This window comes from Pleurodeles waltl, chromosome 3_1 (assembly GCF_031143425.1).
Source record: "Pleurodeles waltl isolate 20211129_DDA chromosome 3_1, aPleWal1.hap1.20221129, whole genome shotgun sequence".
NCBI lineage: Eukaryota > Metazoa > Chordata > Amphibia > Caudata > Salamandridae > Pleurodeles > Pleurodeles waltl.
The window spans coordinates 809,003,022-809,021,099 of NC_090440.1; the positions used below are offsets into that span (position 1 = coordinate 809,003,022).

The 18,078-nt window shown below is 42.4% G+C and overlaps 1 long non-coding RNA gene across 1 annotated transcript in view; it reads left to right on the forward strand.

Moving 5' to 3' along the window:
• The first annotated feature begins 213 nt into the window (after positions 1–213).
• LOC138284649 (uncharacterized) overlaps positions 214–18,078 on the forward strand; it is a 182,320-nt gene continuing 164,455 nt past the window's right edge. The window contains exon 1 of the long non-coding RNA XR_011201435.1: positions 214–306. This is a non-coding gene — a long non-coding RNA (uncharacterized lncRNA). The remainder of the gene's footprint in view (positions 307–18,078) is intronic.

An 18,078-nucleotide genomic window follows, 5' to 3' on the forward strand; every position in this document is an offset into this window, starting at 1 on the left:
TGAGATATCCCTTCTGTTATTTTTTTCAGAAGGTGATTTCCATTTTCAATAGTTGTTCTCCGTTACTTCTGATATATACACTGTTTTTTTTAAGTATGGGCAATCAGCTCAAAAAGAATTCAGACATGCAACTTGCAGTCCGTCTTTTATTTCATGTGTCTGATTCATTCATGTTTCTGCCTTAGCAAGTTTTTTCGTCTGTTCATTGGCTGACAGACACCTCAAGAAACGCGCAGCTGCCCTGTTTTTCATTTCCGGGACAGTGTGCATGGAATAGGTTTCTGGCATCGGGAACTCTGCAAACAAGTAAGCGGCGACTTTGCCTGTGGTTATTTTGTTTATTATTGTTCCTTCATGACGGGCGCTTACCGGCAATGGAGACCCTTCGAGTGGGGTTCTTGCCGGTTTACTTTGATGACAGCAGATACTACCGGCTAGAAATCTTTTCTAGTTTTCTGGCCTCGCTTTAACTGCATTGTGTTCTTCTGCATACCTTTGAATGTTGTAAGAGCCTATTATATATTTTTTGACTTTCCTGGCTTTGAGTGAGTTGGCTAGGTATACGATTGATATTAGTTCTGAAGGAATGTTATGCTCCTTAGTCAATAGGTAATCTGTTTCTGCCCATTAGCCTTTCTACAATTGGTGTCTTTTTTGGCTATACTTCTGTAAATATTTAACAGCTTATTTTTATTTACATTTTAATTTTTAATTTTTTGCCATGTATTTGGCTGTACTGCAGTGGTTTGAAGTACTCATGGCAGATATCTTTTTGTTTCATGACTTTTTTGTCGCTTTTGCTTTCCCACATTTTGATTTAGGATTGTGAGTCCCAAGGTCCGCTAGATCCCAAGGTATTCATTCTCAAGGAAGGGAGGGTGATGACGCAGGAAAGAAGGACTAACAAATATTCATATATCATATAATCAAAATCGTATAAGGTAGTGTGATTTTAGCAAAGAAAAATAATGTACGTGGGAAATTGTGCCCACGGGGTAGTTCGCCATTATTATAAACGGGCTAAATTAATCATGAAGAATTGACAAATGTAGTAATCCGTCATAATTGCAAATGTATTCTATGATTTTCTTGTCGAAACTGTTTTATGCTTAGCCTAAATTTAGCAGAGGCTTTGGCCTAGTTTGCCTGGTCTCGAATTTAACTGCGTGGTTTTCACTTGTATTAACAAAGACATATTCTTTTACTTTAAGGTTGTATTTTTCCAGTATAAATGACTAAGGGGGTCATTATGACCCTGGCGGGCGGCGGTAAGTTGGCGGTAACACCGGCAACAGGCTGGCGGTGTTCCGCCAGCAATTATGACCGTGGCGGAATTGCCACGGCCATACAGCCGGCCCCTCCAATATCCCGCCAGGATTCTACCTGGCGGTCATAATCCCCAGGGCAGCCCTGGGGATTATGAGTCCCCGACCGCCAGCCTGTCCGTGTCGGTAAACACCGCCATTGAAAGGCTGGCAGAAAGGGGACTTGGGGTGCCCCTGGGTGCCCCTGCACTGCCCATGCACTTGGCATGGGCAGTGAAGGGGCCCCCAGGCATAGCCCGTCGCGCATTTCACTGCCCGAATTTCGGGCAGTGAAATGCGTGACGGGTGCTACTGCACCCGCTGCACATCAGCATTGCCGCCGGCTCTATTACGAGCCGGCAGCAATGTTGATGTGACATTTCCGCTGGCCCAGTGGAAATGTCATAATAGGGAGCCAGGAATACCGCTGGCAATGGCGGTATTCTGTCTCCCGCGGTCTCGGCGGTCTTTTCGCAAGACCGCCAAGGTCGTAATGACCCCCTAATACACTTATCTCAAGGTTTCCTGCTAGGCTGGTTTCATCCTCTTTGAAGCAAGGTCAGTTTCTGCAGGTGCAGACAATAAAGACACTAAGATAAAATTAATTGGCAAACTTTGTTGCAACTTGTGTTCCAAGGCTCCAAGGACACTTTATGCATAAATGAGTACTAGGAGAAAGACACTATTCATTGGTCAAATTGAAGCCACCCTATGAACCCTCCAATGGAAGACCCTGAAGAATTTGGAACGTTTCTTACATAAACCCACCGGACAAAGAGAAGTCAGACATTTTCCTTGATGCCATTTTGAAGCAAGATTCAAGAAGCCATTTTGGAACGAGCCCTTTGATACCTTTTCTCCGTCGCAGAGAAAGAGACTTCAAGAATTCTCACCCTAGAGACTTTAACTTTAATTTTGCCCCGTCTTGCCCATGCAGTAACTTTTGCCCCATTCTCCTTGCTGCCGCAAGGAAACTTGCCTTAACTCTGTCCCTTTGAAATCTGCCCCATGCTGATCGAACCGGTACCCGAAGGACGAAGACTTTTCTTGAATGTTGATTGTATTTGGTAAATATGAAAGGATAATTGTATTATGCATTGTGTTTTCCTTTTTAGGTACCAACTGCTTATTATGATAGGGCCCAAGCTAGGAGTTTTCTAAATTTGTGTTGACTAAATTCGTTTTGCATGAAGCCCCACATGCCAATGCTAATTAGAGGCTAGTCAAGGTATTCATTTGATGCACCATGCTAAATTGAAATCTTGTTATGCTGACCGATGTATGAAATTAGTCAAATTCAATTGCTTATATTAGTGATTTGCATTGCTATAACTGAATGCATTATAATCCAGATATTGCGTAGATTGCGTTTCTTCCGTTGCTATGGACAGCTAGTAATGTTCGTATATATATATCATTTGGTTTTGAGATTTATATACATTGTATTAGCTTTGTTAATATAGGGAAATAAACACATTAACTTTTAATAAACTGGTGTGGTTATTCATGACTGAAAGGTCATGTTGCGTCAAAATACTGATTGTTATTGATTTCTAATGTGTTGATTGATTATTAATTGACTATTGGTTATTGATTAAAATAGTTATTGATGATTAATTTGAGTGATCCGACTATTCTTCGATGAGGAGAGCCCAACTAGGTTAAAAGGTTCACCGACCTCCAGCGTGTCCAAATACAAGAAATTTATAAAGGCTGGACGCGCTATCAAGGGTAAGGAGTCTTTTTAGGTACCTAATGGTGCATGGCTTTTGCTCACAATTACTACATGATTTTCTCACAACGTCACTGGTTGTTTCTGAGAATTGTTGATCAGATTGTTCAAATGATATTCAGAGATAATGCTCTGTCCTTTTTATTACACAGGTTCTTCATTTTAAGTTACTTTCCATGTAATGTTCAAGTAAGTAAAATTTTGGCCTCGATAATTTTTAGAAGAATGTAGTGCTGCAGAAGATGAGTTGATATTTTTGGTCCTGATGAAGCGCCACCCAACCCGTAGGAGCATGATAGGCGCGAAACATGTTGACCTGAACTATTAGCTGTTGGGGAGACCATTCTCTACAACGCTTTCATCGTGTGAGTGGTGGAACCTTACTCCGCATCCACTCTCTACCTGCCCATTTTTTTATCTTGACCAAGGTCTTCCACCCCAATTAAAATTAACTTTTGGAGGACCTTGAGACAATTTTATTCTGGTTTTGGTTTTCTTCTGCTTTTTGTAGGGTAGGTTCAGATACATTCCTAACCCTTCTTCAGACATACACTGTTGGTAAACACCTCTGGCATAGTGCCCTCTCTGGGGGCCCGTCAGACATCGCAGTGCCAGTCTGACGTAGAGCAGGCCATAAGATGAAGCATGACATCCCAAGGATGTGTGAGGGCCTGCTTCTTCTAGTACTTGAACTGCCAGTGTAGAGCTTGTGTTTTCATTGTTGCTTCTTAGGAACAGTGTAGTCTTTTTTAAATGAAAGGTTTGATTTGGTCCTTGTTAGCAGTTAAAGCTGTATGCAGTTCTATTACTGTGGGCCCTCAGTGTTTCTCTCCTATGGTCATTTTATGCTCAGGGGCGGGAGGTGTAAATGTTGCTTCTAACTTTTGGTTTGCTGTTGGGGCCCCATTTTATTCTTTTTTGCAGTGGTCTGGCGTTAATTGGAAGCAATTGGCCAGCCGCATTGAGATCCGTGTGGGTCTTAGAGCTTATGTTGACCACAACTGACAGTGGATGATGGTTGCTTTCACCTCTGGTCAGAATTTTGTGTGCCTCACATTTGTTCAGAAGATATTTGCTCAGGAAGATATAGTCCAGTGTTGAAATATTTCTGAATGTTGGTTTTTATTTGATCCCCAGGGTGCCTTTCTGGTCACACAAGCCCAGGTTAAACTCTCTGATGCAGACCTCTAGTATGTGATGAAGTACATCCTTATGCAACCCCCCAGCTGGCACAGGTTACGTGTGTTGAAATCACCGGCCACAATGCACTTATGCCCAGGGTGTTCATAAAGGAGCATCTTTATCTCGTCAGAGATGTTCATGGCGACCTTCCTTTCTCGTCCCTATGCAGGTTGATGTACATATTCATCACAACGATGGGTGTGACTTTCACATCCATTGTCAGGCGTTTAAGTTCAAGGGCCTGAATGCCATGTGTGAAGTTTTTCAGTTCCTTCATTTTTTGCTGCAGGTCAAGTTTCACAAAGACAGAAAAGCCACTGGTAGGTCTCCTAAACAAATTCCCCTTTGCTACTATATGGATTGCATGGTACGTAGGGCTGGAGATGGGTATGACGGCCCATGTTTCTTGGAAGCATAGGCTGTCCCCTCTGTTCTAATATTCAAGAGTACCTTCATTATCCACCAAGGTGTTTAATCCATCCACGTTCCAGCTTATTATTTTATTTGTTGATCTGACTGCCTTTTTGGTGTTATCCTGCTAAGGATTCAACTGACCCTTGGTTGTGAGGGCAGTTGGGAGCCACACACAGATTGTTTGTTGTGAGGGGTGTTAGTGATCGTAGCGCCAATTGGTGGCCTCCTTCCCTGATTGTCAGGTGAACTGTAATCTTTATTTCACATACGTGGGTGGTTATCTGCTTTGTTCCTTTCATTCTGCTGTAGGCTTCTGAGAGAGCGTAGTTTAAACATTACCTATTTTAGATGTGAAATGCTTATATTTAACAATGCTGCATTAATAATATTATTCATTGAAACGTATTTTAAACGTGGAGAATTTTTCACATGCATAAACTAATGTCGACTGTAAGAAATAATTGCTTGTATTATGACTAACTGAAAATATTAACACGTATAAAGATTGCATTTTATTAGAATTCATACGTCTTAAGTTAGCGTGAGTCGAAAACTAGCTGTGTAGCTCTCATATTAAAGCGTATTTTTCTGTTTCTTCAGTGTGCTGACTCGCAAAGGCCATGACCCAGCATTTGTTCTTTTCTCCGCTTATTGTATCATTAACCGTTACATTCCCATCCGCCTGCTAGCAGCTTTTGTATAAAAATTATAAGCTTTGCAACAAATATAGACACTTTCAAGGACATCGAATCACGGAAAAGAGAACTCTTGACCCGAAGAGCGTGCCAGAAAATGAAGTAACCCCGGATGTGCCACCTACGAAAAACATCAATTATGAAGACCAATTAGAAGAATGTAAATTATCATAGAATGACAAGTGCATTACTTAATGTATAATTTGATAGGTTACAGATAATGGGGTGTAGTGACTGTCCAATAGAATTTTGGGGGAATGTATTACAAAAAAGGGATAAAAACTCATGACACGAGAGACAAGACGCATTAGGTAGGGAATGATATTGATTGCATCCAGAAACTCTGTCACTCTATTTGGTGATTTGAGACTTAGACAAAACCATCCTCACCCTTAGTAGTCCTTTTACATTTTCCTCCTTATGAGGGAAGTGTCCCCTGCCCTTAGATTAGATAGACTGACAGCGATCTAACTGATGTCCTGAAGACGAAGACTGATCCTGTATGCTGACCTATTTCGAGGAGGGTAATTATACTGTTGCTAATGGAAATTCATTTGTTTGCCTTTTCTTTCTAGGTACCAACTGCTGTGTATTTTTGATAAGAGACCTTAGTTAGATGTTTTCCAAATTGATGTTCTAAATTGTTTTGCATGAAGCCCAACATGCTGATTCTAATTAGGGGCTAGATGAGGCATTCACCTTGACTGACGTAGCTGACTTGACTGACGTGGTGCTATGCTGAACTAAGACATATAAGAGGTTCTATGCATTTTGATTTGTTTACCTCCTTATTACTATCTTATGTTTGTGATCATTGCATTGTTGAAACCTTATCATAGTTGCCGCATTGTGACTATGCTCTTTTGCTTCTTGGTTTTGAGATTAATGCATCTACTATTAGATTGTAATCAATAGGGAATAAAATTCACAAAACTTCAATAAGGTGTGGTTATTTATGACTGAAAGGTCATGGTTGCGCCGAAGGTTTACTAATGTCTAAAGTGAAATATATTGTGGTGATATATGTTGACAATATTATTTATATATTTATTGATATATTGATCAGTTGTCTCGTCTTACGGTGTCTCACCACTCGGTCAAAAGATTCATCGGCCTAAAACGAGTCCCGATGTGTATAAATTAACATAGAAGGACGCGTTAGCAGTTCTGGTAGCAGAGCGACGGTTCGGCCCTTGGGGGCCCTAGGACGGAGTTTCATTGTTTAATTTGTTTTTCTGTGATAATGCAATTTGGAGAGATGATGGGTTGCTAGGTTCGCCATGGCTTTCCCGGGATCTCGGAGCCTGCCTAAATGAGTTGGGAATGTTCTCGGCGCCATAGTATGTGTGGGTAGGGTCTTTGCGCTTGCTTAAGCTTATGCATCTTGCAGGTGGTTGTGAACATTTTTGTGTGTATTTAGGCCGAATTAAGTGTTGTTTAGCAGGAGTAGGCGTACTCCACAGTATGAGAGTAGGGAAGTTGGCATACTTCATGTGAATGTAGCGCTTGTTGCTCAAAATTATCCACGTGGTTGACTATCGTGTACGGACCTGTTGAAGTCTAAGACTCCGGAGTATGATGATAAATGTGGTTTATGTTGTAATCTGTGCGGTTTAATAGGTCTATCGGGCGTGGTTGACAAGTCGAGTTTGAGTTATGATGTATGTGTGGAACCTTCGATGGAGATTTGACAAATTCTAAAGTGCACTAGAAGGAGTCATTGACAAGTCGAGAGTAGGATTTGCAGGTCGAATTCTGCTTGCGTATGTGGGAACTGAGGAGAGAGTAGCGGCCGAGGCTTCAAGTGAAATCTCTGTAAAGTTCTGAAGCGAATGTGTTACCATCCCTGTAGTAAACCAACAGATTTGTGTTGTCATTTTAAGGTGCTCGCAATAATTCGCATTAGTTTGTATGAGTTGTAAGAGGTCAGTGAAGAGTGGATGAGTCGCAAGACTTTGTCAGCTGCAGTGTGTGTGAGTGTGACGTCAGTGGTGCCGCGCTGAGATAGGTCAGATGCCGAGAGGGGTCACGCACGGATTGGCTGCCGTCCGTGAGAGGCAATAGGTTGAGAAAGGGCAGGTGAAGAGTTTCCTGGGAACTAAGCCATTTCTGATTAAATACGAAATAAGAGATCGCAAAAATGAATTTTTTAAAAGCATTTAAAAGCGCATTAAAGGGAGATGTATACATTGTCGCAACCGATGGGGAACCTACACCACCTGAGGGTACTCCAGCTTATACGGTTATGGAAGAGAAGGGTGTTGCACCTTGCTTATGGATGAAACAATGGCGCAAATTAACAGAGAAAGAGGGGTGTCTAGCGTTCCCAGAACATGGGACATTTAATCCAAAAGTACTAGAAAATTTGAGGTGGATGTTAAGTACGCAGAAACCACCTCCGAGACCGGCACAATACGAGGCTTTGGCGATCTGGGACTTGATGGCTCTTAAACATAGACAAGAAAGATTTCAGAGAAGACTGAGAAGGGCAGAGAAATCCTATGCAGAGGCTAGATGGGACAATGAGAGCAAAATGTGGAGACGGGGAATTGTAGACGGGTTGAAGTTATTCCCAGCAATAACTCAGGGAGAAGAGACGCAGGGAAAGAAAGCCTCCTGTAAAACCGACAAAGATTCAGGCAAAACTAAAGAAAATAAGCGGTCCTGGGAAGAGGAAGATGATTCAGATGATGAGGAATTTATGGATAGATTGTTACATGATCGTCCGCCACCGTATGCAGTGAGTGACAGCGCTCCAAGCACTAGCTTGGATCCTGGGAACCAGACGCAGGAGAAGGGAGTTACTGATACGGTACAGACTAGCGATACAGCTTTGATACAGAATGGTGTCAGTGTACCCACTGCACCAGACTTGCCGATACAGTTGCAGCCTCCACCGCAGATAAAAAGAATTTACCCTGATGTCCCAGTGCTTGAGACTACTCCGAACTTGATAGTGCCGCCAGACCCGATATACACAAAGCCAAAGTTAATACAGATTGAATGGACCCCAAAGCTAGTGTATCAACCGCCACATCTGATACCTGGGTATAATCCTGTAGCAGGACCACCGTTAGTACCTGTACCAGGTACACTGGAGCAGACCTACGGTGTTGCAGCTCCAAGAAGTCTGAGTTCAGGTCAGACACCTGCCGCTATATCGTTACCTATTACTGTTGGTCCCCCAGTGCCATTATATGCGCAAGGTAAGACAGGGACGTGTGATCAGGGAACTATGACTCAGGAAGCGATAAGAGGAGGGCCTATGAGAACTCCACAGATAATGGCCCCGGGAGAGCAAGTTAATGAGCCGCTAAGACCTTTGATGGAACTTAGTCCAGTAGGGGCACCTCTCGAAGCAATGCGTCAAGCAGGGTTGGGAGTTTTGACTCCCCAAACCATGAGTACAAATACTTCACACTCTCCAATGATACATGCAGGGAACATTTCACTGCAGGGTTTTACAGTACAACAGTTAAATGAATGGTTAGAGAAAACTTGTACCTCACAAAAGACTACAGTAACCACACTTGAACCTGAAAAAGAAAAACAAGACGAATACCTGAATTTTGTACGACTAGGGGCAGAAGCTGTCGAGTTAGTGGAAGGAACGATGGGAGTAAATAGCTTAGAATCATACACTGAGGCAGAATTGAGATACTTATGTCCCAAAATTACTATAGAGGTAGGTAAAGTACATCAGAGGTTAGCGAATCTGGCAGATAAATATAACATTGATATCGGAAACACTAAACATTTGAAAAGAAGTTACAGATTAGATTTTGACTCCAAAGATTTTGAACACATGAGATCTGCAGGCATGAAAGCACATCTGAGAGAACTGTTGCAAAGTGCACAGATTTGGGGTGCATTAGAGAAATGGTAAGGCCGATGGGCAAAGAAAAGAGATAAGGGAAAGGGAGATAGCCCAGGGTCCAATAAAGTTGGGACCACACCTAATCTAGATTCAATAAAAATCTTACCTATGAGAGAGTCAGCTGGTGGTGTTTTAGTGCATGTGCCATGGACTAGAGGAGACATTTTATCCTTTACAAATGATTATCCTAGGCTAAGAGAAAAGCCGATCGAGTGGTATCAACAGACGGATAGGTTCGTGAAGCTTGCAAAGTGTCTCTGGGAAGACTTGAATACTTTGTTTGAGATTATTGTTCTGCCAGATTTGTGGCTCGAGTGCAAGAGAGGGGTAGATTGGCCCACAAAGGAGCCGGCAAGAGATAAGGTGACTGGAGCACCTTCAGAAGAGGTGATGAAATATTATCATAAAGTAATTGAGTTCTTGAAACAAAAGGTGTCGCCGAAGGTGACCGATTGGCAGAAAATCGACCTGACCTCTCAAGAGGTTAAGGAGTCAATACATGTGTATTACGAGAGATTATTAAAAGCGTTCAAACATTACAGTGGTGCTGAGACTATCGAACCGAAGGACATGAATCACCTTGTGTTTAGGTTCGTCGAAGGGCTGAGACCGGAGGTCAGCCAGATGATTAAGAATCATTTGATTTGTTGGCAAGCTAAACCGATTGATGAAGTGTTGCAGTATGCGAAATACTGTAGTGATGAGATTGAGTTGAAGCAGAAAAAGTTGAAGGAGAAAGTGATGGGGATGCAGATAAGGGCTGCACAAGCTGGAATACAGGGGAATGGAGTTCAGCAAATGATACAGCAACAACCGCAAATGAATGATGTGTTTCAGGTACAGCCGAGAGGCAGAGGTCGAGGGTTTCTGAACCGCGGTTAGGACATGAATAATGTTGTTATTCAAAACGATGGTCAGGGAATGAAAAAGATGTCACCATATCATGCGTGCGGGGGCATGGGGCATTGGAAACGGGATTGTCCGAATGTGGTGCAGGATGGTGCAGTTCAGCAAAGCATTAATGTAGGTACATTACAAAATCCACGAGGTCCAAAAATGAGACATCAAAACCCGAATTTTCAGAATAATTTGGTACAAATGCCAGGGGTACAGCCCATGCAGCAGATGCAAATGCCGCGTTTTCAGTCAGTATCAATGCAACCAGTGCAGCAACAGATTCCTATGGTGCCTAGACAGCAAATGCAATTACCCATGGCTCCGATGGGACAGCAACAGGTGATGCTTCCTCAGCAGGTCACAGGCCAGGTAACCAGTCAAAACAACACTGTACAACAATTCCCATTACGAGGTGAAAGTGGCATGAATGAGGATTGGTCAGATGACAGCTCAGACAGTGAAGAGTGCAGGCTTGCAGCATCTTTAGAGGTGGATCAGAGAGGCCCATAGGTAGAGGGAAAAGTAATGGGCTATAAGGTTTCATTTTTGGTCGACACAGGAGCTACACGCTCTACAGTTCGAAGTGCAGAAGTCCCCAGATTACCTCTCTCAGGGCGTACTATACGAGTGGTTGGTGTGGCAAACCAGTACCTGACTAATCCAATTACTGATCCGGTGCAAGTTGAAATTGGTAATTTCCAAGGCCTACATAGATTTGTCGTATGCGATTCAAGCCCAGTATCCTTACTAGGAAGAGACTTACTATGTAAGACAAAATGTTCGATTACCTGTTCCAATGATGGAATAGAAGTACAAACAAACAGCGACGATGAGGGAGATGAGAGTCAATTCATAGAGGAAGGAGGAGAGACTAATGAAGACTATCCTTTGATTACTTTATTCCCAATGCATACTTTGATCGACCTACCTGTTGATTTACAAGGGACTGTAACAGAGAAAGTGTGGGATTTGACTGGGAAAGAAGTAGGGTTGATAAAGGGAGTAGAACCAGTCAAGGTTCAGATAAAGCCGAATGCAGTGTTCCCACAAGTACTGCAATACCACATGACCCAGGATGTCCTCATTGAGGTGTAATTGCAGATTTTCTCAGACAGGGAGTCCTGAAAGAAGTTTTGAGCAGTCCGTGCAACTCTCCCATTATGGGTTTGAAGAAGCCCTGTGGGAAAGTTCGAATTGTGCAGGATTTGAGAAAAATAAACGAAATTGTGATAAAATGCTGCCCTGTGGTACCTAACCCAGCAGTAATAATGTTCCAGGTTCCTTGTGATTCTGAATGGTTTACTGTAGTAGACCTATCACAAGCATTCTTTTCGATACCTCTTCATGAAGACAGCCAATTTTTGTTCAGTTTCAAATTCCTGGATATGGTGTACAGTTGGTGCAGAATTCCTCAGGGTTTTTCTGATTCACCATCCATCTTCAATCAGATATTGAAGAAGGACTTAGAACCTCTTGTGCTGCCTTTTAATTCGACTTTTGTACAATACATTGATGATTTGCTGATTGCATCTAAAACCAGAGACAGTTGTAAATATGATACCATTGCATTATTGAATCATCTGGGAAAGAATGGACACAAGGTGTCACCCAGAAAGTTGCAATACTGTCAAAAAGAAGTGAAATACTTGGGACATTTGATTGAGAAAGGGTCCCGAAGAATATCAAAGGAAAGAATAACAGCTGTTTTGCAGATGAATCCCCCAATAACAAAAAGAGATGTCAGGATGTTTTTGGGAATGGTGGGCTACTGTCGCTAGTGGATACCCAACTTCTCGATCATCTCAAAACCTTTAATAAAATTGACAGGAAAAGAAGTCAAGGACGAACCATACACAATAACTTTGACAAAAGAGGAGCTTGAATCATTTCTAGAATTGAAGGAATGAATGTGTAGGGCACCAGCATTAGGAATGCCTGATTATGAAAAACCTTTTCTGTTGTTCTGTCATGAACGTGATGCTTGTTCTTTGTCTGTTTTAACAGAGGTCCACGGAGATGCAAATCGCCCTGTAGCATATTTTTCAGCTACCTTGGACCCTGTTGCAGCAGCCTTACCGGGTTGTTTGTGGGCAGTTGCAGCAGTTGGTCAAAGCCTTTCACAATGTGAAGGCATAGTCATGGGATACCCTCTGACAGTAATGGTTCCACATTCAGTTGAAATTCTGTTGACACGAACTAAGACACAACACATGACAAATGCACAACTCACTAGATATGAGACAATTATACTGGGGTCACCAAATGTCACACTAAAGAGATGCACTGTGCTGAACCCAGCAACCTTACTTCCCAATGAAAATACAGAAATCAAAGATAGGGAAGAATTTGAGCATGATTGTCTTGAGGTGACTGAGCTCTGTACCAAACCTCGCCCAGACATACAGGAAACCCAGTTAAAAGAAAACAATTACATTATGTTTGTTGATGGGTCCTGTCTAAGAGATTCAGCAGGAACATTGAGAGCCGGTTACGCAATATGTACCATAACTGGCATTGTTGAAGCCTCCTGGCTCGAGAAAGTGTTTTCTGCACAGGTGGCAGAATTAATAGCTCTTACAAAAGCATGCCACGCAGCCGTAAATTTGAAAGTCACTATCTATACTGACAGCAGATATGGATTTGGAATTGTGCATGATTTTGGCCAACTCTGGTCACAGAGGGGTTTCATGACCTCCTCTGGTTCTCCTGTGAAAAATGACGAACAAATAAGAGATTTGTTACATGTGATTCAGTTACCTCTTGAAATTGCCGTGGTGAAGTGCAGTGCCCACACCAGATCCCAAGATTTTGGGGGTGATTCCAACTTTGGCGGGCGGCGGTAGCCGCCCGCCAGGCAGGAACTGCCAAGCGGCCGCCATGCGGCCGCAATAACGCGGCCCCCATTCCAACATTCCCGCCGGCCCAGCGGGAATGAGGCCGCAACACAGGAGCCGGCTCCTAATGGAGCTGGCGGTGTTGCGGCCGTGCAACGGGTGCAGTTGCACCCGTCGCACTTTTCACTGTCTGCCATGCAGACAGTGAAAAGCAGGCCGGGGCCCTGTTGGGGGGCCCCTGCACTGCCCATGCCAGTGGCATGGGCAGTGCAGGGGCCCCAGGACACCCCTTACCGCCAGCCTCTTCCTGGCGGTGTAAACCGCCAGAAACAGGCTGGCGGTAAGGAGGTCATAATCCCCAGGGCAACGCTGCTTGCAGCGCTGCCCTGGCGGATTATCACCGCCGGGGGAAAATCGGCGGGAAACCGCCGGCCCCGGCGGTGCGACCGTGGCTTTACCGCCGCGGTCAGAATGGTGAATGAAGCACCGCCAGCCTGTTGGCGGTGCTTCCGTCATTCTTGCCCTGGCGGTCTTGCAGAATGACCCCCTTTGTGTCAATGGGAAACAGCTATGCAGATCAGGTCGCAAGATTTTGTGCATTAAATTGTATATCATTTAAAGAGCAGTGGGAATTGTTACCACAACCTGAAAACGACATGAGTTTAAGTCTAGCATTACGAGTAGTTGATACCTTAGACGAACTAAAGACATTACAAAGTCGTGCTAGCAAAGAAGAAAAACGTTCCTGGCAGAGAATGCAGTGTGTACAAAGGGCAGATGATTTGTGGGATTCAGAAGAGGGAAAACTGGTTCTGCCAAATAGTCTTTTGTCGCAGTTTGCACGGTTATACCATGGGCAGGCCCATCTAGGAAGAGACGCCATGATCAGATCCTTTATGATTGATTGGTTCAATCCAAAATTCAGACATGCCGCAGAAATCACTTCCCACAGGTGTGTCATCTGTCAACAGATGAATGCTGGGAAAGGAACTGTGGTAACTTTGAGCCACATTGGGAGAGCTGGAGGTCCATTCAACAAAATGCAAATGGATTTTATCGAAAATGCCTGTTTGTGGAGGATTGAAGTACGTGTTGGTGATTGTGTGTGTTTTCAGTCATTGGATTGAGGCATATCCCACACGTAGGAATGACAGTCTTACAGTTGCAAAACTACTACTCAGAGAACTGATACCAAGATTCGGGTTTCCGGTTTCTATAGAATCAGATAGGGGGATACACTTCGACAATGAGGTGATTAAACTTCTGTGTGCCGCACTCAACATGGAACAAAAGTTGCATTGTAGCTATCGCCCTGAAGCATCAGGACTAGTTGAACAGATGAATGGTACCTTAAAATCATGAATAGCAAAAATGTGTGCTGCAACAAACATGAAATGGCCAGATGCTTTACCTCTAGTACTGATGTCTATGAGAAACACCCAGATAAGAAAACAGGACTGTCCCCCCATGAAATCCTCATGGGCAGAGCAATGAGATTACCAGCGGCACCTGCAAATGCACTAGTAAATATTACAGATGATATGGTGTTGGATTACTGCAAAGGTTTGGCTGACGTGATTCGCTCTTTCTCTCACCAGGTGGAAGCTAACGTGTTGCCACCAATTGGCGAACCTGGTCATTCTCTGCAAGCTGGAGATTGGGTGGTTGTCAAGAAGCATGTAAGAAAATCGTGTCTTGAGCCTCGTTGGAAGGGGCTGTATCAAGTAATATTGACGACCACCACTGCTGTGAAGTGTGCCGGGGTTCCCAACTGGATACATGCCAGTCACACAAAAAGGGTAACGTGTCCTGTTGAAGAGGAACTTGAAGTTTCCGGTACAGCAACTTCAGGAAGAGAAATCTCAGAGTCAGAGATCAGTCAAGAAGGAACTGAGACTACTAGAGAGCCCACTGAGAACAGCCTTGTCCCTCAAACTGTCAATGAGTACGAGAGAGGTGACAGAGTGCCTATCTCAGTCGAGGCAGCAGGAGAACTAAGTCAAGGAGAGGTTCTCCCAGAAGTAGACGAGTACGGGTTAGAGTCAGCATGGAACCAGAAGACGAAAGAGAAGGATAAATTGTAAATACAAATCGAAACGTGTCAGAGTCTCCTGAACCAGTTGCAGGTCCGTCAAGAGAAAACACCATATCACAAGAGGAGGGCGCTGTCCAACGTCCTGAACTAAAACATCGAACCAAGACACATAGAGGCGATAATTGGCCAGACAAGTCACATCCTAAAATAAGAGAGGTATCGAATGACACAATAATAGAAGAAAGTGATACTTCACAAGCAGATGATCTGAGTGAAGGCGAGCAACAAGGTGAACAAAGGCTAAAAAGAAAAAGAATAGCAAACAGAAGATATACAGGTCCTGAATGGGCATATGCTACAACCTCTGAATGGCAACAAGAATTCTTAGCATTCTGTTTTGATCGAGAAGTACCAGGCCAATATTACGGTACCTGAAGATATTTAAAGCGAAAACTCGACTAAAGTTGAATTTGTGAAAGCTGAAAAGAGAAAAGAAAAAGACTTTAGAAACTACTGGAAGTGACACTAAAACCGGATTTGACTTTAAAGAAACCTAATTACGACAAGCTGCTAACCGGAATTGACGAAAAGGGTCCTGGAGTGAGTGAAGACGCTGTAATATACGCAAAGAATTTTTTTTTTCGCCTTTTTTCCTCCAGTTGATTGTTGAACTGCTATTCTGATTCTATACAAACATGGCTTACAGTAGTAAAGGAAGTAAGGTGTGTGGTTGGTTACGTCTTATAATAGGTGTTGTATGTGCAGTAATGATTGTGGGAGTGATTGTGGGAATGCCATGGAGAGAGAAAGAAACTATTAATGCAACTTTGAAACCTGAAACTACCACTACTAAACTATCACAGTGGGAGAGATTTGAGCAAGACGCAAGACGCAAGACACATGCATGAGGGAACTAATGCAAAAGGGGAACTTTCTACTAATGTCTTCTATCGCTTGTTAAATGAGTATGTGGAAACTATGGATGCGAAAGATTGTTATGTATGTACTAAAATCCCTTCATCTGTGCAGGAGGGAGTTACTTATCACAGCCTCCCTCTTACTTATGGAATTAGCTGTAGTTTGCTATTAACAAGGTTCTATAATCAAGAGCATGTGCAGTACTTTTATTCAAATTTAGATGTTGTATTTTCTTTTGTGCCTGTGATTGAATTTCTAAATAAATTAGCTAAAGAGCATGATATTAAAATAGTTAGAGGATTCTTTGAGCCAACACTTACATTTGGAACTGCTTATGCACATCGCAATAATCTGACTTGTTTATTATCTCCTGTAGAGAAAAGCTTCTTAGATCACACAGATGATAGACGCAAAGCACTGAAAGAAAGGTTAGAAAAAGGACTAGAAAAACGTACTTATGCAAATGATTATGCTTACACTGCAATCAAAACACAAGGCAAATTAGCTATAGATGCATTACACGTAGGTAGGCTCTGTATATATAGACCAAAATCTGATCAAGACAATTTGTTTGTAGGTACGAGAGAATGTAGGCATGTGTTTTTGTTTCAGAGTAAATGGACCTTTATGTTAAATGGACAAGATCCAGCAATCCCTGGAATCTATTATATTTGTGGACTGAATGCATATTACCGTCTCCCTAACGGATGGTATGGGACATGTTATTTGGGAATAGTATTTCCAAAGATATACCAGATTGATGACCTGAAACAAATACCTAAAACGTCTGAATTACAACATCCTAGACAAAAACGAGAATCAGTGGCGGCTGTCATTGGTGATATATTTGGAGCCATAATCCCATCAGTGGGGGTTATCCTAAATTCTATGAAAATTCAAAAGTTGTCTACTATTGTGGATAACATGCTGACAAATTTTACAGGAGCTATACTCCTGATGGATACTGAACTTGCTGCAGAAAGAGCTATGACTCTTCAAAATCGGCTTGCTTTAGACATTCTTTTAGCAAAGAGTGGAGGTGTTTGCAAAATGCTTAATGAGCGTCATTGTTGCTCATTTATTCCAGATACCAGTAAGAAAATTAGAAGCATGCTTACCAACCTTACCAGAGATAGTACAGATTTGAAGGATTTGAAAGAACCTGGTGTTTGGGAGAAATTTGGGAAAGGAATTGCCAGAGTAGGAAGCTGGTTTACCAACATTTGGAATGGGGTACTTGCAAAAATTATGATGGGTCTATTAATTGTTTTAATTTGTCTATTAGGATTATGGGGGGCATGTAAAATCAATGACAAAGTAAAGAGAAATTGGACTAAAAGAACCAGAAGAAATGAAGAAAGTGAAAGAGAGAAAATGTTCAATGAAATATGGGAAAGCTCACATAAAGGGCAAGATGTTGAAATGCGTATTATGCACAAGGTGAAAAATTAAACTCAGAGAGAAAGATTGTGTGATGACGAGCGTCATCAGAGGAGGGACTGAGAGAGCGTAGTTTAAACATTACCTATTTTAGATGTGAAATGCTGCATTAATAATATTATTCATTGAAACGTATTTTAAATGTGGAGAATTTTTCACATGCATAAACTAATGTCGACTGTAAGAAATAATTGCTTGTATTATGACTAACTGAAAATATTAACACGTATAAAGATTGCATTTTATTAGAATTCATACGTCTTAAGTTAGCGTGAGTAGAAAACTAGCTGTGTAGCTCTCATATTAAAGCGTATTTTTCTGTTTCTTCAGTGTGCTGACTCGCAAAGGCCATGACCCAGCATTTGTTCTTTTCTCCGCTTATTGTATCATTAACAGTTATATTCCCATCCGCCTGCTAGCAGCTTTAGTATAAAAATTATAAGCTTTGCAACAAATATGGACACTTTCAAGGACATCGAATCACGGAAAAGAGAACTCTTGACCCAGAAAATGAAGTAACCCCGGATGTGCCACCTACGAAACACGTCAATTATGAAGACCAATTAGAAGAATGTAAATTATCATAGAATGACAAGTGCATTACTTAATGTATAATTTGATAGGTTACAGATAATGGGGTGTAGTGACTGTCCAATAGAATTTTGGGGGAATGTATTACAAAAAAGGGATAAAAACTCATGACACGAGAGACAAGACGCAAGACGCATTAGGTAGGGAATGATATCGATT